This window comes from Bombina bombina, chromosome 3 (assembly GCF_027579735.1).
Source record: "Bombina bombina isolate aBomBom1 chromosome 3, aBomBom1.pri, whole genome shotgun sequence".
In the NCBI taxonomy this organism is placed as follows: domain Eukaryota; kingdom Metazoa; phylum Chordata; class Amphibia; order Anura; family Bombinatoridae; genus Bombina; species Bombina bombina.
Window position 1 is genome coordinate 1,251,033,313 of NC_069501.1, and position 27,782 is coordinate 1,251,061,094.

Here is a 27,782-nt window from a genome sequence, read left to right on the forward strand (position 1 = left end):
AAATAACTGCCCATGAACTGAGAAAAGTCAAGCGTGCAGCTGCCAAGATGCCACTTGCCACCAGTTTGGCCATATTTCAGAGCTGCAACATCACTGGAGTGCCCAAAAGCACAAGGTGTGCAATACTCAGAGACATGGCCAAGGTAAGAAAGGCTTAAACACGACCACCACTGAACAAGACACACAAGCTGAAACGTCAAGACTGGGCCAAGAAATATCTCAAGACTGATTTTTCTAAGGTTTTATGGACTGATTAAATGAGAGCACGCAATGTTGATGGTGAACAGATCAAAACACTGACAGAATCCATGGGTGGCAGGCTGTTGAGTGTCCTTGCAAAGAAAGGTGGCTATATTGGTCACTGATTTGTTTTAGTTTTGTTTTTGAATGTCAGAAATGTATATTTGTGAATGTTGAGATGTTATATTGGTTTCACTGGTAAAAATAAATAATTGAAATGGGTATATATTTGTTTTTTGTTAAGTTGCCTAATAATTATGCACAGTAATAGTCACCTGCACACACAGATATCCCCCTAAAATAGCTATAACTAAAAACAAACTAAAAACTACTTCCAAAACTATTCAGCTTTGATATTAATGAGTTTTTTGGGTTCATTGAGAACATGGTTGTTGTTCAATAATAAAATTAATCCTCAAAAATACAACTTGCCTAATAATTCTGCACTCCCTGTATAATATATATATATATATATATATATAAATGGTTTATAGTGGGTTAATTTTATAATTCATTGGTCTCAGTGGGTGAGGGAGGAGAGAGAGAGAAAGAAAGAAATAAAGAAAGAAAGAGAGGGATGAGAGAGAGAAAGAGAGGGGGAGGAGAGAAAAAAAGAGAGAGAGGGGAGGAGAGAGAGAAAAATAGAGAGAGGGGAGGAGAGAGAGGAGAGAGAGAAAGAGAGGGGAGGAGAGCGAAAGAGAGAGAGGGGAGGAGAGAGAAAGAGACTGTGTATATATATATATATATATATATATATATATATATATATATATATATATATATATATTTCTTCCAAACCTACTGCAACCCACTCCCGATGCTTACCGGGCCCTGGACTGGTCCGGCTAAAACTTACCGGGCCTTGAGGTCACTTAGGTTGAGAACCACTGATTTAGTATGTGCTGTTGATGCAGCACATAGAAATTAGGAAGAGTTTTTGATAGATGTACCAGGCACATTTCTGTCTCACATTATTCATACAGGTCACGCTGTATTAAATCCCTACTGTATATCTTTCTTTTGTTAAGCAATCTACCAGTGTTTGCTTGGCACTATTAGGCCCCAAGGTTAGTGAAGTGGCTCTACGGTACACTTGGTTTTTGCAGCACACAGAAATAAAACCAAGTCAAGTTTTAAAGGCTATGGGGCATATTTAACAATGTGCGAGCGGACATGATACGAAGTAGCGTATCATGTCCGCTGCCCATCGATAAATAATGACAGCATACGCTGTCTGCATTTATCATTGCACCAGCAGTTCTAGTGAGATGCTGGTGCAATGCCGCCCCCTGCAGATTCGTGGCCAATCTGCCGCTAGCAGAGAATGTCAATCAACCCGATTGAATTCAATTGGGCTGATTTCTGTCCGCCGGAAACAAGGGGCCTCACGCTTCATACGGAGCTTGATTAATATGCCCCTATAACTTATCAATGTCTTGTGCGCCGGATGGTCAGTTATTTAAATATCTTTGTTTAGCCAAGGACAAATGATTAGGTTCTGCTTTATGGCAAATACCAGAATTTGGTTTCAGATACATCATGCTACTTCAAATGAATAAAACCAGCAATATCTGTATTTTAGACAGGAGATGTGGGACTGGATATACTTTGTTTTCTTCCCATAATGGTCTATTTTAGTAGTGTCAGTAACCTGCTGTGCCTACCAAACTGAAGAAGAAAAGGAATTGAAAGTGCTTTAAAGAAATAAAGCTTTTAGTCTGAATTTTTGTTCAAGGATACCCTGCTGCTTTTTATAACTTGGCAGCAGGTTTATATCTCCAGACCTATTTATGGCTATCGGTGACCTGGCATGGGAACTGTACACAGGTTGTTATGGATGGGTATCTGTGTTTAACCTTTTCACTGCTGGAGTCAAAAGTCGCTTAAAAATAAACACTGCAGTATTTTCAGCGACCAAGTTTACAAATTGTGCAGTACGGTTTGACCACAAAAAAATGGTCTTTGAGTGCAGAATGGTCAGTGACTCGATATTACAAGTTGTGTGGTACGGCTAGGGTAGCCACCCATCTCTTAGAATACAGAACACTTATAAGTTACACATGCTGCAGGGTGGAATATAAATAGGGCTGTCCAGAAACACAATACATGGTCCTCCCTGCACACCCTGCCGCATGTGTAGCTCATAAGTGTTCAGGAAAACATAGCAGAGGTGGTAACCCTAGGTACGTCTTTACCATGATCATTATGGCCTATACCACACCAATCCATTCCGCAATCAAAGACCAGTAGTTATGGATTTAGCAAAAAAAAAAGCTTCAGAAAACCCATACAAAATATGTTACAAAGTACACTAACACCCATAAACTACACTATTAACCATTAAACCTCCACCCCCAGCATTGCAACTAATGAATAAACCATCATTCATTCACATTGCGACTCCATAAATAAACCTATTAACCCCAATCCGTCATCCCCCTGCATCACAAATACTGAAGTTATTATTATTATTATTCTTTATTTATAAAGCACCAACAGATTGCGTAGCGCTGCCCATGGGTACAAGGATTAAAAGTACAATGAAGAAACAATACAATAAAAGACAACATTTTACAGACAAATACAGGGGGAACTGAGGGCCCTATTCCCGTGGGAACTTACAATCTAGATGGGTGGGAGGATGGGAAACAGGAGGTGGGGACTGCAAAGGTGAGAATGATATTAGTGAGGAGATAGATGAAGGCAACTGTTGGGTAGGTGAAGTTAATTTGCTAATGAGTCAGGTGATAAGCTTCCCTGAATAAAAAGGTCTTTAGGGAATGTTTAAAGGAGGAGAAGTTAGGGGAGAGTCTGACAGCTCGAGGAAGTGCGTTCCAGAGGGTTGGTGCCGCACGAGAGAAGTCCTGTAGTCTAGCATGAGAGAAGGTGATGGTAGAGGACGCAAGAAGCAGGTCATTGTTGGATCTTAGGCGGCGGACAGTGGTGAGGACAGGTAGGGTGGGGCAGCATTGGTGAGGGCTTTGTAGGTCAGGGTGAGTATTTTGAATTTAATTCTGCTGTGAATAGGGACCCAGTGAAGGGACTCACAGAGAGGTGCAGCAGAAACAGAGTGTCGAGAGAGGTGGATTAGCCTTGCAGATGCATTTAGGATGGATTGAAGGGGAGAGAGGCGGGAGTGAGGGAGGCCAGATAGTAAGTTATTACTGTATTCAAGTCGGAAAATAACCAGGGAGTGCATTAGCTGTTTAGTAGTTTCAGCACTCAGAAAAGAACAAATTTTAGATAGGTAGGTGGTTACAGAAGGATGAAGAGAGCAATTGGATGTGGGGAATGAAGGACAGATTTGAGTCAAGTGTGACTCAGAGCAAGTGGACTTGGGTGATGGGGAGATAGTGGTGCCTCCAACAGTGATGGAAAAATTAGAAACTGGAGTAGAGTTAGAGGGGGGGGGGATTAGAAGTAGTTCGGTCTTGGACATGTTTATTTTTAGGTGGTGAGAGACTATCCAGGAGGAAATGCCAGATAAGCAGTCACTGATGTGAGAATTGACAGAAGGAGGTAGTGCAGGGGTGGAAAGGTAGATCTGGGTATCATCAGCATACAGGTGATAGTTGAAGCCATAGCTGTTGATGAGTTTACCCAGTGAAGAAGTGTAAATAGAGAAGAGTAGGGGACCCAGGACAGAGCCTTGAGGTTCTCCAACAGACAGAGGCAATGGAGTGGAGGAGTCACCAGCAAAAGAGACGGAGAAGGATCTGTTAGAGAGATAAGAGTGAATCCAGGAGAGGGCAGTGTCACAGAGCCCAAGAGAGCTGAGAGTCCGTAGGAGAAGGGGATGGTATTTAAAACTACATACTTACCTGTAAAATAAACCCTAAGCTAGCTACAATATAACTAATAGTTACATTGTAGCAAGCTTTGGTTTTATTTTTATTTTACAGGCAAGTTTGTATTTATTTTAACTAGGTAGAATAGTTACTAAATAGTTATGAACTATTTAAGAACTACCTAGCTAAAAACAAAAACAAATTTACCTGTAAAATAAAACCTAACCTGTCTTACACTAACACCTAACCTTACACTACAATTAAATCAATTACCTAAATTAAATACAATTACCTAAATTAAATACAATTGCCTAAATTAAATACAATTACCTAAATTAAATACAATTGCCTAAATTAAATACAAATACCTAAATTAAATACAATTGCCTAAATTAAATACAAATACCTAAATTAAATACAAATACCTAAATTACAAAAAACAAATACTTAATTACACAAAATAAAAATCAAATTACAAGATATTTAAACTAATTACACCTAATCTAATAGCCCTGATTGGAACAGCAAAAAAAATGCGAGCTCAATCCTATCAGCTGATTGGATCAGCCAATAGGAATGAAGTTCAATCCTATTGGCTGATTGCATCAGCCAATCGGATTTTTTCAACCTTAATTCCGATTGGCTGATAGAATTCTATCAGCCAATCGGAATCTAAGGGACACCATCTTGGATGACATCACTTAAAGGAACCTTCATTTGTCGGGTAGTCGTCGGAAGAAGAGTATGCTCTGCGCCGGATGTCTTGAAGATGGACTCGCTCCTCGTCGGATGGATGAAGATAGAAGATGCCGTCTAGATGAAGACTTCTGCCCGTCTGGAGGACCACTTCTCCCGGCTTCGTTGAGCACTTCTTGCCACTTCATTGAGGATTTCTCCAGGCTTCGTTTAGGATGGATGTCCGGTCTTCAAAAATCTTCGGGGGTTAGTGTTAGTTTTTTTTAAGGGTTTATTGGGTGGGTTTTAGTTTTAGATTAGGGTTTGGGCAGCAATAGAGCTAAATGGGCTTTTAAGGGCAATGGGGAGCTTAGATTTTTTTAGTTAGGGTTTTTTTTGGGGGGTTGGTTGTATGGGTGGTGAGTTTTACTGTTGGGGGGTTGGTTGTATTTTTTTACAGGTAAAAGAGCTGATTTCTTTGGGGCAATGCCCTGCAAAAGGCCCTTTTAAGGGCCATTGGTAGTTTATTGTAGGCTAGGTTTTTTTTATTTTGATAGGGCTATTAGATTAGTAGAAATTGGTTTAAATATCTTGTAATTTGTTTTTTATTTTGTGTAATTTAGTGTTTGTTTGTTTTTGTAATTTAGGTATTTGTATTTAGTTAATTGTATTTAATTTAGGTAATTGATTTAAATGTAGTGTAAGGTTAGGTATTAGTGTAAGACAGGATTGGTTTTATTTTACAGGCACATTCATATTTATTTTAGCTAGGTAGTTAGTAAATAGTATAACTATTTAGTAACTATTCTACTTAGTTAAAATAAATGCAAACTTGCCTGTAAAATAAAAATAAAACCTAAGATAGATACAATGTAACAATTAGTTATATTGTAGCTATTTTAGGGTTTATTTTACAGGTAAGTATTTAGTTTTAAATAGGAATTATTTAGTTATTAATAGTAGGTTTTATTTAGTTTTATTTTAATTATATTTAAGTTAGGGGGTGTTAGGGTTAGACTTAGGTTTAGGGATTAATAAATTTAGTATAGTGGCAGCGACGTTGGGGGCGGCAGATTAGGGGTTAATAACAGTAATGTAGGTAGCGGCGATGTTAGGGACGGCAGATTAGGGGTTAATAATATTTAACTAGTGTTTTCGAGGTGGGAGTGCAGTGGTTTAGGGGTTAATAACTTTAGTATAGTGGTGGAGACGTTGGGGGTGGCAGATTAGGGGTTAATAAATGAAGGTAGGTGGCGGCGATGTTATGGAGTTTTAGAGTTTGTTATTTTTTGTAATGTTAAAAAAAAAATTCTGTATTGTTAGGAGTTTTACAATTTTGTAATTTATTTATTTTGGGTATCTTTTATGTTTTTATAGTTTAAGCTTATTTTTTTTATTTCACAGGTTAGTTTTTATTTATTTTAAAGTATTTATATTGTAACTTTAATTTAAATTTAAGGGGTGTTAGGATTAGGGGTTAATAGTTTAATTTAGTTTGTCGCGATGTGGGGGGCCGGCGGTTTAGAGGTTAATAGCTTTATTTAGTGTTGGCGATTACTTGTGGAATACTTGTGCATTAATAAATGCAGACAGTGTATGCTGTCCGCTCACAGCGATAACCAGTGCACATGATTTGCAGTACTGAATCATGTCCGCTTGACCCTAAATAAATGAAGCCCTATGAATATAGTGTGTCCCTTTTTGAAAGGTTGAGTTGCATTATATATTCATGAGACCATAGGCTAGAGAAAGCCAGAGGTAAGGTGCATTTTGCTCAAGGATACCAAGAGAATGAAGAAAATTTGATAGCAGAAGTAAATTGGAAAGGTATTTAGAATTGTATGTTCTAGCTAAATAATGAAATAATTTTTGGGGGTTTCAGTTTCCTTTAAATGGACATTCTAGTCCAAATTAAACTTTAATGATTCTGATAGGGCATGCAATTTTAAACAACTTTCCAATTTACTTTTATCATCAACTTTTCATTGTTCTCTTGGAATTCTTTGTTGAAAGCTAACCCTAGGTAGCTCATATGCTAATTTATAAGCCCTTGAAGGCCGCCTATTATTTCAGGGCATTTTGACCATTATTTACAGTTAGGGGGCGCAACAGCATGGCTGTCTGATAGATAACATTGTGCTCATACATATGTAGTTACCTAGGAGTGAACACTGATTGTCTAAAATGCATGTTTGTCAAAAGAATTAAAATAAGGGGGCAGTGGGCATTCTGCAGAGGTACAAGGTAATCACAGAGGTAATATATATATATATTTATAAAACTGTGCTGGTTATGCAAAACTGGGGAATGGTAAATAAAGGGATTATCTATCTTTTTAAACAATAACGATTCTGGAGTAAACTGTCCCTTTAAATTACAAGAAATAATGCAAATAAAATAAGGAAATTATACTGAATAGTTTTTATTTTTACTAATTTTATACCTAAAAAAAGAAAACAGTACAGAGACAATATATCAATAAGCAAATATACATTGCTGCTCAACTTAACTATATTTAACAACAATCATTTTATATTCCAGTTCCATTTCACAGATTAAATTCAACTTCTTTACCTATTGTATTTTACATTTTCTGCAAATGACATGTTTTGTAATCATTACGTATAAATTGTAGAAATGCAACAGCTGAAAAGAAAGAGGAAGATCAGGTAAAACTGCAAACAGAGTAACTAAAAATGACTTTGTCCTCTTTAGAGACAAATATTTTGGGTATACCCAGGGGGGCGGGGGAAGGAAGAAAAAAAAAAAAACAATTGTATCCTATCTTTAATTTAATTACACTGTGTTGCGGGACGTTTATCTGTGAGGGTCCAGCGAGACCCTAACTCTGATTTCCTTAAATGGACATAGTACACTAGATTTTTCTTTGCATAAAACGTTTTGTAGATGATCCATTTATAGAAACATAGAATTTGACGGTAGATAAGAACCAAAAGGCCCAGCAAGTCTACCCACATTACATTTTACTGTTTCCTTAGGATAGCCCTATGGATATCCCATCAAGTCTACACATATTACATGTTACTTATTACTTAGGATAGCCTTATACATGTCCCATCAAGTCTACACATATTACATGTTACTGTTTACTTAGTATAGCCTTATGTATGTCCCATCAAGTCTACCCATATTACATGTTACTTATTACTTAGGATAGCCTTATGCAAGTCCCATCAAGTCTACACATATTACATGTTACTGGTTTCTTAGGATAGCCTTATGCATGTCCCATCAAGTCTACACATATTACATGTTATTTATTACTTAGGATAACCTTATGCATGTCCCATCAATTCTACACATATTACTTATTACTTAGGATAGCCTTATGCATGTCCCATCAAGTCTAGACATATTAGATGTTACTGTTTACTTAGGATAGCCTTATGCAAGTCCCATCAAGTCTACACATATTACATGTTACTGGTTTCTTAGGATAGCCTTATGCATGTCCAATCAAGTCTACTCATATTACATGTTACTTATTACTTAGGATAACCTTATGCATGTCCCATCAAGTCTACTAATATTACATGTTACTTATTACTTAGGATAGCCTTATGCATGTCCCATCAAGTCTACACATATTACATGTTACTTATTACTTAGGATAGCCTTATGTATGTCCCATCAAGTCTACTCATATTACATGTTACTTATTACTTAGGATAGCCTTATGCATGTCCCATCAAGTCTACACATATTACATGTTCCTTATTACTTAGGATTGCCTTATGCATGTCCCATCAAGTCTACTCATATTACATGTTACTTATTACTTAGTATAACCTTATGCATGTCCCATCAAGTCTACACATATTACATGTTACTATCACTTAGTATAGCCTTATGAATGTCCCATCAAGTCTGCCCATATTACGTTACTGTTTACTTAGGATAGCCTTATGTATGTCCCATCAAGTCTACACATATTACATGTTACTGTTTACTTAGGATAGCCTTATGCAAGTCTCATCAAGTCTACACATATTACATGTTACTTATTACTTAGGATAACCTTATGCATGTCTCATCAAGTCTACACATATTACATGTTACTGTTTACTTAGGATAGCCTTATGTATGTCCCATCAAGTCTACACATATTACATGTTACTTATTACTTAGGATAACCTTATGCATGTCTCATCAAGTCTACACATATTACATGTTACTGTTTACTTAGGATAGCCTTATGTATGTCCCATCAAGTCTACACATATTACATGTTACTTATTACTTAGGATAGCCTTATGTATGCCCCATCAAGTTTACACATATTACATGTTACTGTTTACTTAGGATAGCCTTATGCATGTCCCATCAAGTCTACACATATTACATGTTACTTATTGCTTAGGATAGCCTTATGCATGTCTCATCAAGTCTACACATATTACATGTTACTGTTTACTTAGGATAGCCTTATGGATGTCCCATCAAGTCTACACATATTACATGTTACTGTTTACTTAGGATAGCCTTATGCATGTCTCATCAAGTCTACACATATTACATGTTACTGTTTACTTAGGATAGCCTTATGGATGTCCAATCAAGTCTACACATATTACATGTTACTTATTACTTAGAATAGCCTTATGCATGTCTCATCAAGTCTACACATATTACATGTTACTTATTACTTAGGATAGCCTTATGCAAGTCCAATCAAGTCTACACATATTATATGTTACTGTATCCTTAGGATAGCCTTATGCATGTCCCAGCAAGTCTACACATATTATATGTTACTGTTTCCTTAGGATAGCCTTATACATGTCCCATCAAGTCTACACATATTACATGTTACTGTTTCCTTAGGATATCCTTATACATGTCCCATCAAGTCTACACATATTACATGTTACTGTTTCCTTAGGATAGCCTTATACATGTCCCATCAAGTCTACACATATTACATGTTACTGTTTACTTACATATTACTTATGTATGTCCCATCAAGTCTACACATATTAAATGTTACTTATTACTTAGGATAGCCTTATACATGTCCCATCAAGTCTACACATATTACATGTTACTGTTTCCTTAGGATAGCCTTATACATGTCCCATCAAGTCTATACATATTGCATGTTACTTATTACTTAGTATAGCCTTATGCATGTCCCATCAAGTCTACACATATTACATGTTACTGTTTACTTAGTATAGCCTTATATATGTCCCATCAAGTCTACACATATTACATGTTACTTATTACTTAGGATAGCCTTATACATGTCCCATCAAGTCTACACTTATTACATGTTACTGTTTACTTAGTATAGCCTTATACATGTCCCATCAAGTCTACACATATTACATGTTACTTATTACTTAGTATACCCTTATACATGTCCCATCAAGTCTACACATATTACATGTTACTTATTACTTAGTATAGCCTTATGCATGTCCCATCAAGTCTACACATATTACATGTTACTTATTACTTAGTATACCCTTATACATGTCCCATCAAGTCTACACATATTACATGTTACTTATTACTTAGTATAGCCTTATGCATGTCTCATCAAGTCTACCCATATTACATGTTACTTATTACTTAGTATAGCCTTATGCATGTCCCATAAAGTCTACACATATTACGTTACTTATTACTTAGTATAGCCTTATGTATGTCCTATCAAGTCTACACATATTACATGTTACTTATTACTTAGGATTGCCTTATGCACGTTCCATCAAGTCTACACATATTACATGTTACTTATTACTTAGTATAGCCTTATGAATGTCTAATCAAGTCTATACATATTACATGTTACTTATTACTTAGGATAGCCTTATGCATGTCCCATCAAGTCTACACATATTACATGTTACTGTTTACTTAGTATAGCCTTATGTATGTCCCATCAAGTCTACACATATTACATGTTACTTATTACTTATGATAGCCTTATACATGTCCCATCAAGTCTACACATATTACATGTTACTTATTACTTAGTATAGCCTTATACATGTCCCATCAAGTCTACACATATTACATGTTACTTATTACTAAGTATAGCCTTATACATGTCCCATCAAGTCTACACATATTACATGTTACTTATTACTTAGTATAGCCTTATACATGTCCCATAAAGTGTACACATATTACATGTTACTTATTACTTAGTATAGCCTTTTACATGTCCCATCAAGTCTACACATATTAAATGTTACTTATTACTTAGGATAGCCTTATGTATGTCCCATAAATTCTACACATATTACATGTTACTGTTTCCTTAGGATAGCCTTATACATGTCCCATCAAGTCTACACATATTACATGTTACTTATTACTTAGGATAACCTTATGCAAGTCCCATCAAGTCTACACATATTACATGTTACTGTTTCCTTAGGATAGCCTTATGCATGTCCCATCAAGTCTACACATATTACATGTTACTGTTTCCTTAGGATAGCCTTATGCATGTCCCATCAAGTCTACACATATTACATGTTACTTATTACTTAGGATAGCCTTATGCATGTCCCATCAAGTCTACACATATTACATGTTACTGTTTACTTGGTATAGCCTTATGTATGTCCCATCAAGTCTACTCATATTAGATGTTACTTATTACTTAGGATAGCCTTATACATGTCCCATCAAATCTACACATATTGCATGTTACTTATTACTTAGGATAGCCTTTTAATTCCTTTACAGTCTTTGGGGCCGATTTATCAAGCTCTATATGGAGCTTGATGCTCCTTGTTTACAGACAGCTGCTCCATAACTTGTCCACCTGCTCTGAGGCCGTGGATAGAAATCAGCCCGATCCTATATGATTGGGTTGATTGACACCCCCTGCTAGTGGCCGATTGACCGCGAATCTGCAGAGGGCGGCATTGCACAAGAAGTTTACAAGAACTGCTGGTGCAATGATAGATGCCGAGAGGGTATGCTGTCTGCATTTATCGATGTGCAGCGGATATTATAGGCTACATCGTTTCATGTCTGCTAGCACTATGATAAATCTACCCCTTTACCACTTCAAATGGAAGTTTATTCCATGAATCCACCACCCTTTCTCCTGAATCTGCTACCCTCTAACTTTAGATTGTGACCCCTTGTTTTGACATTTTTTTTTTTTTTGTGCAAAATGCTTTCAGCTTCTACTTTATTAAGTCCCTTCATATATTTGTAGGTTTCTATCATGTCACCTCTTTCCCTTCTATCCTCTAAACTATACATATTAGGTCATGGAGTCTTTCTTTGTATGTTTTATATTTTAGACCATGTACCATTTTAGTAGCCCTCCTTTGAACAGCTTCTAGTTTTTTTATATCTTTCTGAAGATATGGTCTCCAGAACTGTACACAGTATTCCAGATTTGGTCTAACTAATGATCTGTAAGGTGGCATAAGGACCTTGCTATTTCAGCTACTAATACCTCTCCCAATGCAACCAAGGGGCCTATTTATTAAGGTGCGAGCGGACATGATCCGATATAGCGGATCATGACCGCTGCACATTGATAAATGCAGAAAGCATACGCTGTCAGCATTTATCATTGCACAAGCAGTTCTTTTTAACTGCTTGTGCAATGCCGCCCCCTGCAGGTTCGCGCAGGGGGTGTCAATCAGCGCGATCATACAGGATCGGACAGATTGATGTCTGAGACCTCAGAACAGGCGAACAAGTTATGGAACAGTGGTCTTTAGAATGCTGCTTCATAACTACTGTTTGGAAACAGGGGCATCAAGCTCCATTCGGAGCTTGATAATTTGGCCCCCGACTGGTCTTACTGGCTGCATTGTCTATCAAATTTTAAATCATCTGAAATAATAATTCCCAGGTCCCTTTCCTCTTTAGTTACAGTCAGTAATGAACCATTGAGACTATAATTGCCCTTAGGGTTTTTGGATCCTATACGCATACTTTTGTTCTTGGTAATATTACATTTAAGATCCCATTTATTTGACCAGTCCTCTCGTTTTTATATATCACTGTTCATTTCATCGACCCCTCCTGGAACATCAACTCTGTTACAAATCTTTGTATCATCAGCAAACAAGCAAATGTTTTAAATCTTTACTGTTGTATACAGACTTCAGACTACTTCTGTTTGTATAACGAGTCTGTTCATATGCATGGGAAGGGGGAGGGTCTGCTATCCGCCCCTTTTAGTGGGTGTCCCAGCTTAACCTCATCAACTGTGCTAAATTAGTAGCTTCTAAGTAAATTTTTAAAAGGTTTTATACTTGATTTGTATATCAGTATCTGTGTTTATTCTTCTTTATAGTAGTGTCTATCACATGCAGTTAAATGAAAATTGGTGTATACTGTCCCTTTAAGGAGTATATAATTTGAAGTTCTACATTCAGAGGAAAAAATTGTTTTAGCTACCCCATAATTATAGGGGCACTCAAGTCAAGATTAAACCTTCATGATTCAGATAGAGCAGCGATTTTAAACAACTTTCCAATTTGCTTCCATTAACAAAATGTGCACTTATTTAGTCACCAGCTCCTACTGAGCATGTGCAAGATTCACAGAATATACGAATATGCATTTGTAATTGGCTGATGGCTGTCACATGGTACAGGACGAGTGGAAGACATAACTTGTGTCTTAAAAAATCTACTACTCACTTGGGAGTTCAGACTAAGGGCCCCATGCATTTAAAGGCGTGCGGACAGCTTCAGAAGCTGTCCGTCTGCCTTTGCTGCATTCGGGCAGCGGATCTGTTCACCTGCTGGCCTGTATGCATCATTCCACTCACCGATGAGTGTGTGATGCCCGCCCTTCACTTGCACGTCCAATTGCGCGATAGAAGGGACTGTCAATCACCAAGAGCGAGCAGTGGTGGCAAAGAATGTAAGAAGCAACAGTGCATTTGCGAACCTGCCCGCAAGCGCTCCGGGGCATTGTCATGTTATCATGCATTCTGCTTGGGAATTTGATGGTTTAGCATAAGCCATATGATAGTTATCTGCAAACCATTCTGTACAATACATGTTTCCCCTTTATACTTAGGTGTTTTCCTGCAACCTCTCTCTGTCTTCATAGTATGTCTCAATTCTATAAATCAGACTGATTAATGCATAAAATACTTCATGACACCTCTTTGCTCTTGTTGAGAATATTTCATGCTTACTTTGACAACTCAGTGGCCAAACGTAACTAATAGATGTCAGTAATGCATGGAGGACAGTTATGTACAAATATTTCACAGTCTGATTAATATCTAATGCTGTCTCCTAAGCACTGATGCAGGCAGCCAAGAGTCTTATTAAGAACATTATTAAAACTATATATCAATGAAATAGAAAGATGTGGAATTAACATCTTTATGAATCAGTGACCATGCAAGAGCAGATGAAATCGAGACTGGTACAATTAAACGTACAAATGAATGAGCATAGAGATTACCTCTGCAAAGCTCTGGAAATGAAGCCCAAACGCCCTTCACTGATCCGCGGCGCCCCATATCTCTAGAGAGGATTTTAAATCACAATGCTTAATCAAGATTTTAATAATAATAAAAATCTGACAAGCAAAGCCAGTTACAGAAACTGAACATAGTTGATAAAAAAAATATTTGTGTTAAAATAAAATACAATATATTTTTAAATAACTTTAAAGTTTTTCAATAAAAATATTTCCAATAAAGGCCACCACAGTGAAATGGAAGTGTGTGCAGTGACATAGGTCTGACAGCAGTGAATAAACAAGGTCACACAGAATATATAGGTAAATAGAGTGATGGGGAGCACACATAAATGTATATCTAGAGATGGAGCACACATAAATGTATATCTAGACAGCGGAGCACACATAGAGATATAGCTAGAGAGCGGAGAACACATAAATGTATATCTAGACAGCGGAGCACACATAGAGATATAGCTAGAGAGCGGAGAACACATAAATGTATATCTAGACAGCGGAGCACACATAGAGATATAGCTAGAGAGCGGAGAACACATAAATGTATATCTAGAAGGCGGAGCACACATAGAGATATAGCTAGAGAGCGGAGCACACATAAATGTATATCTAGACAGCGGAGCACACATAGAGATATAGCTAGAGAGCGGAGAACACATAAATGTATATCTAGAGAGCGGAGCACACATAAATGTATATCTAGAGAGCGGAGCACACATAAATGTATATCTAGAGAGCGGAGCTCACATAGAGGTATATCTAGAGAGAGGAGCACACATAGAGGTATAGCTAGAGAGAGAGGAGCACACATAGAGGTATAGCTAGAGAGAGAGGAGCACACATAGAGGTATAGCTAGAGAGAGAGGAGCACACATAGAGGTATAGCTAGAGAGAGGAGCACACATAGAGGTATAGCTAGAGAGAGAGGAGCACACATAGAGGTATAGCTAGAGAGAGAGGAGCACACATAGAGGTATAGCTAGAGAGAGGAGCACACATAGAGGTATAGCTAGAGAGAGAGGAGCACACATAGAGGTATAGCTAGAGAGAGGAGCACACATAGAGGTATAGCTAGAGAGAGGAGCACACATAGAGGTATAGCTAGAGAGAGGAGCACACATAGAGGTATAGCTAGAGAGCGGAGCACACATAGAGGTATATCTAGAGAGCGGAGCACACATAGAGGTATAGCTAGAGAGCGGAGCTCACATAGAGGTATAGCTAGAGAGAGGAGCACACATAGAGGTATAGCTAGAGAGAGGAGCACACATAGAGGTATAGCTAGAGAGAGGAGCACACATAGAGGTATAGCTAGAGAGAGGAGCACACATAGAGGTATATCTAGAGAGAGAGGAGCACACAGAGGTATAGCTAGAGAGAGAGGAGCACTCATAGAGGTATAGCTAGAGAGAGAGGAGCACACATAGAGGTATAGCTAGAGAGAGAGGAGCACACATAGAGGTATAGCTAGAGAGCGGAGCACACATAGAGGTATAGCTAGACAGAGAGGAGCACACATAGAGGTATAGCTAGAGAGAGAGAGGAGCACACATAGAGGTATAGCTAGAGAGAGAAGCACACATAGAGGTATAGCTAGAGAGAGGAGCACACATAGAGGTATAGCTAGAGAGAGGAGCACACATAGAGGTATATCTAGAGAGCGGAGCACACATAGAGGTATAGCTAGAGAGCGGAGCTCACATAGAGGTATAGCTAGAGAGAGGAGCACACATAGAGGTATAGCTAGAGAGAGGAGCACACATAGAGGTATAGCTAGAGAGAGGAGCACACATAGAGGTATAGCTAGAGAGAGGAGCACACATAGAGGTATATCTAGAGAGAGAGGAGCACACAGAGGTATAGCTAGAGAGAGAGGAGCACTCATAGAGGTATAGCTAGAGAGAGAGGAGCACACATAGAGGTATAGCTAGAGAGAGAGGAGCACACATAGAGGTATAGCTAGAGAGCGGAGCACACATAGAGGTATAGCTAGACAGAGAGGAGCACACATAGAGGTATAGCTAGAGAGAGAGAGGAGCACACATAGAGGTATAGCTAGAGAGAGAAGCACACATAGAGGTATAGCTAGAGAGAGGAGCACACATAGAGGTATAGCTAGAGAGAGGAGCACACAGAGAGGTATAGCTAGAGAGAGGAGCACACATAGAGGTATAGCTAGAGAAAGAGGAGCACACATAGAGGTATAGCTAGAGAGAGCGGAGCACACAGAGGTATAGCTAGAGAGAGAGGAGCACACGTAGAGGTATAGCTAGAGAGAGAGGAGCACACATAGAGGTATAGCTAGAGAGAGGAGCACACATAGAGGTATAGCTAGAGAGAGGAGCACACATAGAGGTATATCTAGAGAGCGGAGTACACATAGAGGTATAGCTAGAGAGAGGAGCACACATAGAGGTATATCTAGAGAGCAGAGCACACATAGAGGTATAGCTAGAGAGAGGAGCACACATAGAGGTATATCTAGAGAGCGGAGCACACATAGAGGTATAGCTAGAGAGAGGAGCACACATAGAGGTATAGCTAGAGAGAGGAGCACACATAGAGGTATAGCTAGAGAGCAGAGCACACATAGAGGTATAGCTAGAGAGAGAAGCACACATAGAGGTATAGCTAGAGAGCGGAGCACACAGAGAGGTATAGCTAGAGAGAGGAGCACACATAGAGGTATAGCTAGAGAGAGGAGCACACATAGAGGTATAGCTAGAGAGAGAAGCACACATAGAGGTATAGCTAGAGAGAGGAGCACACATAGAGGTATAGCTAGAGAGAGGAGCACACATAGAGGTATAGCTAGAGAGCAGAGCACACATAGAGGTATAGCTAGAGAGAGAAGCACACATAGAGGTATAGCTAGAGAGCGGAGCACACAGAGAGGTATAGCTAGAGAGAGGAGCACACATAGAGGTATAGCTAGAGAGAGGAGCACACATAGAGGTATAGCTAGAGAGAGAAGCACACATAGAGGTATAGCTAGAGAGAGAAGCACACATAGAGGTATAGCTAGAGAGAGGAGCACACATAGAGGTATAGCTAGAGAGAGAGGAGCACACATAGAGGTATAGCTAGAGAGAGAGGAGCACACATAGAGGTATAGCTAGAGAGAGAGGAGCACACATAGAGGTATAGCTAGAGAGAGAGGAGCACACATAGAGGTATAGCTAGAGAGAGAGGAGCACACATAGAGGTATAGCTAGAGAGAGGAGCACACATAGAGGTATAGCTAGAGAGAGGAGCACACATAGAGGTATAGCTAGAGAGCGGAGCACACATAGAGGTATAGCTAGAGAGCGGAGCACACATAGAGGTATAGCTAGAGAGAGAGGAGCACACATAGAGGTATAGCTAGAGAGAGAGGAGCACACATAGAGGTATAGCTAGAGAGAGAAGCACACATAGAGGTATAGCTAGAGAGAGGAGAACACATAGAGGTATATCTAGAGAGCGGAGCACACATAGAGGTATAGCTAGAGAGAGGAGCACACATAGAGGTATAGCTAGAGAGAGAGGAGCACACGTAGAGGTATAGCTAGAGAGAGAGGAGCACACATAGAGGTATAGCTAGAGAGCGGAGCACACATAGAGGTATAGCTAGAGAGAGGAGCACACATAGAGGTATAGCTAGAGAGAGAGGAGAACACATAGAGGTATAGCTAGAGAGAGAGGAGCACACATAGAGGTATAGCTAGAGAGAGAGGAGCACACATAGAGGTATAGCTAGAGAGAGAGGAGCACACATAGAGGTACAGCTAGAGAGAGGAGCACACATAGAGGTATAGCTAGAGAGAGGAGCACACATAGAGGTATAGCTAGAGAGCGGAGCACACATAGAGGTATAGCTAGAGAGTGGAGCACACATAGAGGTATAGCTAGAGAGAGAGGAGCACACATAGATGTATAGCTAGAGAAAGAGGAGCACACATAGAGGTATAGCTAGAGAGCGGAGCACACATAGAGGTATAGCTAGAGAGCGGAGCACACATAGAGGTATAGCTAGAGAGAGAGGAGCACACATAGAGGTATAGCTAGAGAGAGGAGCACACATAGAGGTATAGCTAGAGAGAGGAGCACACATAGAGATATAGCTAGAGAGAGAGGAAAACACATAGAGGTATAGCTAGAGAGAGGAGCACACATAGAGGTATACTTAGAGAGCGGAGCACACATAGAGGTATAGCTAGAGAGCGGAGCACACATAGAGGTATAGCTAGAGAGAGAGGAGCACACATAGAGGTATAGCTAGAGAGAGAGGAGCACACATAGAGGTATAGCTATAGAGAGGAGCACACATAGAGGTATAGCTAGACAGAGAGGAGCACACATAGAGGTATAGCTAGAGAGAGGAGCACACATAGAGGTATAGCTAGAGAGAGAGGAGCACACATAGAGGTATAGCTAGAGAGAGGAGAACACATAGAGGTATAGCTAGAGAGCAGAGCACACATAGAGGTATAGCTAGAGAGAGAGGAGCACACATAGAGGTATAGCTAGAGAGAGGAGCACACATAGAGGTATAGCTAGAGAGCGGAGCACACATAGAGGTATAGCTAGAGAGAGAGAGAGGAACACACATAGAGGTATAGCTAGAGAGAGGAGCACACATAGAGGTACAGCTATAGAGAGAGAGAGGAGCACACATAGAGGTATAGCTAGAGAGATAGGAGCACACATAGAGGTATAGCTAGAGAGAGGAGCACTCATAGAGGTATAGCTAGAGAGAGAGGAGCACACAGAGGTATAGCTAGAGAGAGAGGAACACACATAGAGGTATAGCTAGAGAGAGAAGCACACATAGAGGTATAGCTAGAGAGAGGAGCACACATAGAGGTATAGCTAGAGAGAGAGGAGCACACATAGAGGTATAGCTAGAGAGAGAGGAGCACACAGAGGTATAGCTAGAGAGAGAGGAGCACACGTAGAGGTATAGCTAGAGAGAGGAGCACACATAGAGGTACAGCTATAGAGAGAGAAGAGCACACATAGATGTATAGCTAGAGAGAGGAGCACACATAGAGGTATAGCTAGAGAGAGAGGAGCACACATAGAGGTATAGCTAGAGAGAGGGGAGCACACATAGAGGTATAGCTAGAGAGAGAGGAGCACACATAGAGGTATAGCTAGAGAGAGGAGCACACATAGAGGTATAGCTAGAGAAAAGAGCACACATAGAGGTATAGCTAGAGAGAGAAGAGCACATATAGAGGTATAGTTAGAGAGAAGGGCACATATAGAGGTATAGCTAGAGAGAGGAGCACACAGAGGTATAGAGCTTGCATTCTATTGGGTGTTCCAATCAGCCAATAGAATGCAAGCTCTATCCTATTGGCTAATTGGATCAGCCAATTGGATTTTTCCTACCTTAATTCCGATTGGCTGATAGAATTCTATCAGCCAATCGGAATTGAAGGGATGCCATCTTGGATGACGTCACTTAAAGGAACCGTCATTGTTCAAGAAGACGTCGGATGAAGAGGATGCTCCGTGTCAGATGTCTAAAAGATGGAGCCGCTCCGCGCCGGATGGATGAAGATAGAAGATGCCATCTGGATGAAGACTTCTACTCATCTGGAGGACCACTTCTGCCCATCTGGAGGACCACTTCTGCTGGCTTCATTGAAGACTTCGGCCTGGTTGGGTGAAGACTTCTCCCGGTAAGGTGATCTTCAAGGGGTTAGTGTTAGGTTTTTTAAGGGGGTATTGGGTAGGTTTTAGAGTAGGGTTGGTTGTGTGGGTGGTGGGTTTAAATGTTGGGGGTGGCGGAGCCAACTGCCACGGAGGAAAGACGTGTTTTCACAGAGCTCCTGAGACCTAGTTACTAAAGTCTTTATTAATGATGTTTTAGGGATTCTTATATTTTACCTATCAAGCTTTTAGGATCGGGGACTCTTCCACGCACCTCATTTCTATTCTAGAAGGCCTGTTTGACAAACCTGATAATCACTTCTCCAGCTTAAGAACTGTTATCGTGGAACTGCGCAGCCAAGATGGCGCTGCTAGACTACCCAGACGTAATACTCATACAGGGAGTGCAGAATTATTAGGCAAGTTGTATTTTTGAGGATTAATTTTATTATTGAACAACAACCATGTTCTTAATGAACCCAAAAAACTCATTAATATCAAAGCTGAATAGTTTTGGAAGTAGTTTTTAGTTTGTTTTTAGTTATAGCTATTTTAGGGGGATATCTGTGTGTGCAGGTGACTATTACTGTGCATAATTATTAGGCAACTTAACAAAAAACAAATACATACCCATTTCAATTATTTATTTTTACCAGTGAAACCAATATAACATCTCAACATTCACAAATATACATTTCTGACATTCAAAAACAAAACAAAAACAAATCAGTGACCAATATAGCCACCTTTCTTTGCAAGGACACTCAAAAGCCTGCCATCCATGGATTCTGTCAGTGTTTTGATCTGTTGACCATCAACATTGCGTGCAGCAGCAGCCACAGCCTCCCAGACACTGTTCAGAGAGGTGTACTATTTTCCCTCCTTGTAAATCTCACATTTGATGATGGACCACAGGTTCTCAATGGGGTTCAGATCAGGTGAACAAGGAGGCTATGTCATTAGATTTTCTTCTTTTATACCCTTTCTTGCCAGCCACGCTGTGGAGTACTTGGACGCGTGTGATGGAGCATTGTCCTGCATGAAAATCATGTTTTTCTTGAAGGATGCAGACTTCTTCCTGTACCACTGCTTGAAGAAGGTGTCTTCCAGAAACTGGCAGTAGGACTGGGAGTTGAGCTTGACTCCATCCTCAACCCGAAAAGGCCCTACCAGCCCAAACCAGTACTCCACCTCCACCTTGCTGGCGTCTGAGTCGGACTGGAGCTCTCTGCCATTTAAAAATCCAGCCACGGGCCCATCCATCTGGCCCATCAAGACTCACTCTCATTTCATCAGTCCATAAAACCTTAGAAAAATCAGTCTTGAGATATTTCTTGGCCCAGCCTTGACGTTTCAGCTTGTGTGTCTTGTTCAGTGGTGGTCGTCTTTCAGCCTTTCTTACCTTGGCCATGTCTCTGAGTATTGCACACCTTGTGCTTTTGGGCACTCCAGTGATGTTGCAGCTCTGAAATATGGCCAAACTGGTGGCAAGTGGCATCTTGGCAACTGCACGCTTGACTTTTCTCAGTTCATGGGCAGTTATTTTGCACCTTGCTTTTTCCACACGCTTCTTGCAACCCTGTTGACTATTTTGAATGAAACTCTTGATTGTTCGATGATCACGCTTCAGAAGCTTTGCAATTTTAAGAGTGCTGCATCCCTCTGCAAGATATCTCACTATTTTTGACTTTTCTGAGCCTGTCAAGTCCTTCTTTTGACCCATTTTGCCAAAGGAAAGGAAGTTGCCTAATAATTATGCACACCTGATATAGGGTGTTGATGTCATTAGACCACACCCCTTCTCGTTACAGAGATGCACATCACCTAATATGCTTAATTGGTAGTAGGCTTTCGAGCCTATACAGCTTGGAGTAAGACAACATGCATAAAGAGGATGATGTGGTCAAAATACTCATTTGCCTAATAATTCTGCACTCCCTGTATAGCTGGCTGGACAGAGGACTTATTACCTACTCAACTCCCTTCTGGGTTACTGCAGGAAAAGCGGTCCGGACGAGAATTGCCTGAAATTTTACTTGACAACGACCTGCTGCAGGCGTGCCCAGCTGAACTGGCTCATGTAGAGGCCGCTATGTCTAGACCAGCGAGATCCCTCCGGAGTGCGGATCTGCGGCACTCTCCGCTCTCTTTGCCTCCCTGTCTAAACCTACAAATAGCGCCAGCACCTACCACTCTCAAGGTGACGCTGAGGAACATCGTGGGCAGCTGGAGGAGACCCTTCACTTGCCGCTTGAGAAGTTCCGATGCGGAGGTGAGGTTTACCCAGAAGCCCTTAAGCCACACCGCTGCTCTATAGCCCTAATCCTGGAGGATCGCGGACTGTCTGCCCACTTGAATCCGCAAAAGAGTAATTCAGGGTTGCATTACCCCCCCCCCCCATACACTGCTTGCTCAGGACATATTTTTACCTGGGGCTTATAGATCGGATGCCACACATTGCATCGTTCTATTGAAAGGCCCTTTTGATCCTGGTGGCCGTTCCTCTTACTCAGCTGATTGCCCTGTGTAGCTCAACAGAGGGTCCATAATAGAATCAAACTGTACTGAGTTTTTATATAACTCGGCGACAAGCTTGCCATATCTCTTTCAGAGAGACAGTTACTAAGACTTATACTATGAGCGGTGCTTGATAATTAGGAAGATATCTCACACTGATAAAGGCTGCTTGACTCTAAAATTACACATATGGTCTAATGCTGCAGCCCTGCAGGAACTGACCGATCACAAGGAAATCCTCTACCTACACAGTGATCCGCTATGTTTTTATCTAACTACACCCTGGTGCCTAGCTGTAGTGATAGTTTACCAGCTTTTTAGGCTTTGGGACATAATCCTCTCAGTACTGTACACCCTCTTCCTGTTTGACCATGACTGTTATAATGTTGATTTTTCTATACATTGCTCTATCTTTAGGAGGACTTTTTACGCTGGATTTTTCCTTGTCTAAGATTACTATAGTTATTCATTGATAATGATCCATACTGCTTTTACCTCCATACAAAACTTATATATTACTCACATAAGTGTTAAAAGATTACTGTTTAAACCCTTGATATAGGGTAGTTAGCTGATAGCTTATAAAGATACATCTAGCCGCTGTCTCCTAATGGTCCGCTACCTTAGACGACGGCCTCCAGGTCTGAAACATGTGGACTTAGGATTCCAGGTACTATTTTACACCTATTATTGTTAATATTGGCCCATAGAGATCAGATGTAGGAGGTTATCAGCTTGTCAGGGTCCCTTAGAAGTTCAATATATTTAAGATATCGCTTACTACTTATTAAGAGCTCATTGGATAGTTTAATGTCACCCTCCTATATTGATTATATTGATACCACGGCCATGGGTTGTGCCTCTTACTTAAAGTGTCTACTGGTAGGTTTGTTGGTTACTGGTCTAACACATTAGGGAATACATGATACTTGTAAGCAATTGGGCTTGCTCTCTATACTAACTTATATCATTTGTAAAGCTTAGATACACATCGCAGATTAATATATTAGTTGATTTTTGATCATATACAGTATTCTAGGCTCTCTCAGCATCTAGTTTAAACTTTGTATGGCTTGGGAGGTACATACGTTACTACAGTGTGCTTAACTACTCTAGCATACTTTATGCTTTTGATTACCCAGATGTATATATACCTCCGAATGATGTAGAGCCCCTTGGTTTAATTTGTCTTTGTATTACTCCTACATAGATCCTCGAGCTATTTGACATGATGGGTATACTTAACTTGCTCCTTTACAAGACGTCAACAAGTGCACTTTGTTATGTACCAGAAGATAATACACTTATTTAACAGTATGGGATGTAATCCCTACTGCAGCATTGGTTTAGCAGGTCTTTACATAGCTCCCTCAATACTAGCTAATAAAATTTTCTCATGTGCCCCTCCAGGTTGCAGACTACTCTAATGTATATGTGGCAGGTGTATGTAGCTCTACCTGGAGCTCAGCTAAATGACCTCCTTGTTGATGCACATTAGTTTCTCATATTTATAACTGAAGAGGGAATATATACCTTATGCCATACAATCCTCTGCTCCATGTTATGCCTACAGATCTCTGTATCTCTTATTACTTGCTTGTATATGTAAACAAGTTTCATATGTTGTATGATGATTATTCATGTTAAGCCTCTCTCCTCCCTTTCCCGCCGGTGCTTACTGCCTGCGGGTCATATCTCTACTCCTTTTCCCAGCATTGTCTATAGATGGCACTCCCCTAGGAGAGAGGCTCACCCAGAGATTCCCTATGCTCCAAACATTCTAATGTCCCCCTCTCCACATAATTCTGCAGAGTGTCTGTTGAAGCCCATTACTTCCCATAATTAAGCTTTAGATCTCTCTTGGCTGTATATTCTGCACATGTGCTATTAATCTCTCTTTATATAAGCATAACACCTCAGTTAGATAATTACTTTACCCTGATAAAGCTATGCCCCTCCCTATTAGTTATGTAAACAACAGATCCCCCCTGCGAAGCCCAACCTTATAACCATATAAGAAGTCCTTTCACACCTACTCTCCTGTCCTGTATGGCTCCGCCCCCCCATTCCATTCCCCACTCCACTTTAAGCGGCTCTTGCCCGCTGCGTTCCCTTGCCCCTCTCCCCGCTAATTTGGTCCATAAGCGGCCAAACACAAGCTAATCCACACTTATCCTACTTTTACTAGCTTATATAACGTTATAAATGCTCTTTAGGACAATGTGGAGAATATACTCTATTTCCCCCCTTCCCCTACCCCCATAAAACCAACCCCCCCCCTTGCTTCTATATTTCTTAAATACCTGCTTTATTTTATATTTATCTATCACAAGGTGGGGTCACTGCTAGTCTATATATCATATAAAATATTAAATTGAGGTCTTAATCTTGATAGTCCGAACTCTTCGCTAATGCCTTAATAAACGGGATTTATATGCCCCTTCTATTTAGCTCTACTGCTTAGTAAACCTCCATGCTTATTTATAACACTAACCAACTTAGCTTCTCCACCCTTTTACTACTCCTCATTGAGAACCACTCTTAGAACTCATGTATGTATACTATGTTAGCTTAACCTGTGTTGTTGACTAGGCAATATCATGGTATTAGCACTGTACTTTTCTTCTATGTCACTATTGTTACATTTGTTTATGACTTCAATAAAAAAACTATTTAATAAAAAAAAAATGTTGGGGGGGATTTGTTTTTTTTTTTTTTACAGGTAAAAGAGCTGATTACTTTGGGGCAATGCCCCGCAAAAGGCCTTTTAAAGGGCTATTTGTAATTTAGTGTAGGGTAGGGCTTTTTTTATTTTGGGGGGACTTTATTATTGTTAGGGGGATTAGATTAGGTGTAATTAGTTTAAAAATATTGTAATTTGTTATTATTTTCTGTAATTTAGTGTTTGTTTGTTTTGTACTTTAGATAATTGTATTTAATTTTATTTAATTGTATTTCATTTAGGGAATTAATTTAATTATAGTGTAGTGTTAGGTGTAATTGTAACTTAGGTTAGGTTTTATTTTACAGGTAAATTTGTATTTATTTTAGCTAGGTAGTTTATTAAATAGTTAATAACTATTTAGTAACTATTCTACCTAGTTAAAATAAATACAAACTTGCCTGTAAAATAAAAATAAACCCTAAGCTAGCTACAATGTAACTATTAGTTATATTGTAGCTAGCTTAGGGTTTATTTTATAGGTAAGTATTTAGTTTTAAATAAGAATAAGTTAGGTAATGATAGGAATTGTATTTAGATTTATTTTAATTATATTTAAGTTAGGGGGTGTTAGGGTTAGGGTTAAATTTAATATAATTGGGGGTGGCAGATTAGGGGTTAATAAGTATAATGTAGGTAGCGGCGTTGTAGGGAGGGGCAGATTAGGGGTTATTAAGTATAATGTAGGTGGCGGTGGTGTAGGGGGGCAGATTAGGGGTGTTTAGACTCGGGGTTCATGTTAGGGTGTTAGGTATAAACGTTACCATAGGAATCAATGGGATATCGGGCAGCAGCGAACATGAACTTTCGCTGCTTTCAGACTCCCATTGATTCTTATGGCATCCGCCGCTCCAGGTCGGCGGATTGAAAACCAGGTACGCTGGGCTGGAATAGTGGCGAGCGTACCTGGTAGTTATTTGATAAGTAGCAAAAGTAGTCAGATTGTGCCGAATTTGCATTCTGAACATCTGTAATGATGTAAGCATCGATCTGTGTCGGACTGAGTCCGGTGGATCGTATGTTACGTCAAAAATTTCTACTTTTGCCGGTCTGTAGGGTTTGATAACTAAGGGGAATCAGGCTCGCCACAAATACGCTGTGGAATTCCAGCGTATTTGCGGTTGACGGCTTGATAAGTAGATGCCTCGGTATCTACCTATAACTTATGATGATACAAAACCTCATCTCTTAAAGAAATTAAAGCAACAGATAATACAAAATACTTTAATTAACTTTTGTTGCCTAATCCAAATCTCTCACATATTACTAGTGAGATTAAATTGGAAGCTTTATGTTACAGCCACAAAGCTAATAAGGGCAATGGAGAATCTAAGCTATGAGGATTTATATAAATATATTCAAGGCCCATATACAGAGATGGCAGAAGTTCTGTTTATTTCAAGAACATTTTTGTGACAAGAGGTCACAATTTAAGGTTGGAGGAAAGGAGATTTAATCTCCTGCAACGGAAACATTTTTTCACTGTAAGAGCAATAAAATTGTGGAACTCATTACCAAAGGAGGTAGTGAATGCCAATTCCCTAGATACATTTAAAAATTGTTTGGATACATTTCTGGCTAGAAACAAAATTAATGGATATGATTGCTTGTATTGAATGGGTCACCTTTTAGTGGAATTAATTGAAGCTCAACTGGAGTTTTTTGTAAGTATATTAGATTTGTATAGGTTGAACTCGATGGACTTCGGTCTTTTTTCAACTTCATCTACTGTTACTATGTCCCAATGGGAAGACCCCACTCTAGCCAAAGCTAGAAATAATGTTCGAGTCACAAATCGAGTAGTACAGGAACCAGAAAGGCTACTTAAAAAAGGAGCAGACGTAATTAGGCAGTTACTTGTACCAAAGGTGTTTCAAAATACTATCTTAAATTTCTCTCATAGCCATTTACTAGCAAGACACCTAGGAGTAGAAAAAAACTAAAGAATTGAATCTTAGGAGGTTTTACTGGCCAGGAATAATGGCTGATATCACAAATTATTGATAAAAGAAGAAAGACAAATGGCACTACTTATACAAGTTAGATACCCCTATATTACCCGCTAATATATCAGGACACAGTCCCTATATTATGCTTATTTACAGGATAGGAGAGGTGCTATGTAGTAATAAGATAAACAGTAACAAAACAAGAGAGGCAAAGGGGCCAACACTTGAAGAAAGACTACATATATAGCACTCAAGGGGTTAATGTATTATAAATTAACCAATATTTCTTTGACAATTATTGTAAGACAACAAATAGGCAGCAGAGAGGGGGAACTGAACTCAGAAAGTTGACAGTCGCTGCTCGGTGCTTTAAAAAATAACTTATTAGAGAAATTATACACAAAATAAAATGAAAAAATACAAGATTTAAAAACACTCTCAGGAACCTAAAGATGGTTGAATGTTCCTGGTTATCATGGGTTAAATGTTAAGCTGCTGCAATGTATGCGTGGTGTACAAGATGGTGGAATTATATCTGAATGCAGTTATCTAAACATACGCTCAAATAATATGCCTGGAAACTAAATAATATCCAATAGGTATAGCTGACAACGCTATATCTTAGGTTTGAGTAATGTATGTAGGTTGTGTTTGACTGCTGGAAAGAGATGCGAGTAGCCAAAGGTTCAATGAAATTGCTGAACTGAGTATAGCAGTTAGTTCAGTGCGTGTTATAAAGTTACTATGTTGCACATAGGCTGTTTGAATCTAAATGACAGCTTATTTGAGAGTCTAAGCAGG